The sequence below is a fragment of the Tripterygium wilfordii genome, chromosome 7 (assembly GCF_013401445.1).
Source record: "Tripterygium wilfordii isolate XIE 37 chromosome 7, ASM1340144v1, whole genome shotgun sequence".
NCBI classification, from domain to species: Eukaryota; Viridiplantae; Streptophyta; class Magnoliopsida; order Celastrales; family Celastraceae; genus Tripterygium; species Tripterygium wilfordii.
This window is the reverse complement of record NC_052238.1, coordinates 3797905-3800001: the sequence shown is the minus strand read 5'-3', so window position 1 is coordinate 3800001 and position 2097 is coordinate 3797905. Positions and strand designations below refer to the sequence as shown.

Genomic DNA, 2097 nt, shown 5'->3' with positions numbered 1-2097 from the left:
ATGCTCCTTTTGGGCAAAATTTACATGCACCTCCTCCTGTGGAGTACATTCATGCCCAAGAGCATCGCACTTTGAGGGAGCTCACGCATCCCGCAAGGCAAACTCAACCTTCTTGCATCATCATGCCACCGAACCAACAAAATGTGAGCCTTAAACCATCAATGTTCCAAATGATTCCCAAATTCCATGGAATGGAATCGGAACGACCATATTCACATGTGCGTGATTTTGAATCGGTGTGTACTACTTTTGGTGATGTTACATGCACACAAGAAATTTTGAGACTCAAACTTTTTCCATTCTCTTTGAAGGATCATGCAAAACAATGGTTTGAGAACTTGCGCCCCCAATCCATTGCGACTTGGGCGGCAATGCAAGAAGAATTTCTCAACAAATATTTTCCTTCCCACCGTACCATTTCTTATCAAACACAAATCATGAATTTTCATTGCAAAGAACATGAAACTTTCTTCCAAGCTTGGGAGAGGTTTAAGGATTTGTTGTTTATGTGTCCTCACCATGGATTTCAAAAATTTCAAATTGTGAATTTCTTCCACAAATCTTTGACTCCATCTTTGAAGAAATTGGTTTCCACTATGACTCAAGGTGACTTTTTGAATAGGGATGCCAATGAAGCATTTACTTTCTTTGATGGGTTGGCGGAGGAATCCCGATCTTGGGAAGCTCCTCCCCTAACCCGACATGAGGTTGTGCCAAGCTCTAGTGGCAAGTTTGTGTTGAATGAAAATGATGATGTGCATGCTAAGCTTGCTTTGTTGTCCAAGAAATTGGAGTCCTTAGAGTCACAAAAGGCCCCTATAAATGCAGTTGGTGTTGATGAACAAGTTGCTTGTACTTTGTGTGAAAGTAGGGATCATAGGACGGATGAGTGTAATGCCTTACCGGCTTGTAAGGAAGTCCTATTTGGGCAAGGTTACAATGGGAACAATTCTCAGAACTTTAGGAAGCCCTACCCTACCAATCACCAAGGCAACAATTCGTACAATGAGAATTACCCTTGGAGGAATCATCCAAACTTTGGGTGGAGGAATGATGGGAATGTTCAATCCCAATCACTCCCCAATCCACCCCAACAACATTTGCCTCCTCCAAGTGTTGCACAACCACCTCCACAACCTTACATTCCACCTCCTAAGAGGTCTCTTGAAGACACTCTTAACATTTTCATGCAAGCTCAAATAGGGGAGAATCAAAAGGCCACCAAATTCCAAGAACAAACCAATAGGGCCATTGAGGATATTAAGAGTCAAATCACTAAGGTCACCCAAGCTCTCACCACATATGAGAAGGGTAAATTCCCAGCTCAACCATACCCCAATCCATCCAAACAAGCCAATTTACTAGAATCTACTAGTGGGGGGGTGAGTGGACATGAACAAGCCCAATCCATCCTCACTTTGAGGAATGGACGCATTGTGGATAGACCCATACCAAATGAGAATGTTGATCAAAGTGATGATGTGCAGAATTTTGGTGATAGAGTGGGGGAAAAGGACAAAGGAAATAGTGGAAAGGAAGAGAGTTTGGAGAAATTTGTGCAGGAAAATGATTCACTAGGTGCAAGTGTTCGGACACCTATTTTGGATTGTCCGGACACTTCATCCAGAAATTCAGAAAAATGTGAGAAAATACCAAGAGGAGAAGAGGAGAGTGAGGGGCAATCACATAGGACAAGGGTAGACACATCTAAGGATAGAGAGTGTATCCCAAGGCCACCATTTCCTCACCGCTTAGGGAAGAAAACCAATGAGGCTCTACACAAAGAGATGTTTGAACTTTTCAAACAAGTGAAAGTGAACATACCTCTTTTAGATGCCATCAAACAAGTTCCCTCGTACGCAAAGTTCCTCAAGGATTTGTGTACCGTGAAACGTAAATTGAATGTGAAGGAGAAGGCTTTTCTTACGGAGCAAGCAAGCTCCATCTTACAAGCCACCACTCCACCTAACTATAAGGATCCCGGTTGCCCTACCATTCCAATAGTCATAGGAAACCATAGGATTGAACAAGCATTGTTGGATTTAGGTGCTAGTGTTAATCTCCTTCCATACTCGGTCTATCAACAATTAGGGTTAG

At 42.6% G+C, this 2097-nt stretch overlaps 1 pseudogene; it reads right to left on the bottom strand.

The window, feature by feature from the left end:
• Positions 1-426: 426 nt before the first annotated feature.
• Positions 427-526, bottom strand: LOC120003173 (annotated as a pseudogene).
• Between the last annotated feature and the right edge of the window lie 1571 nt (positions 527-2097).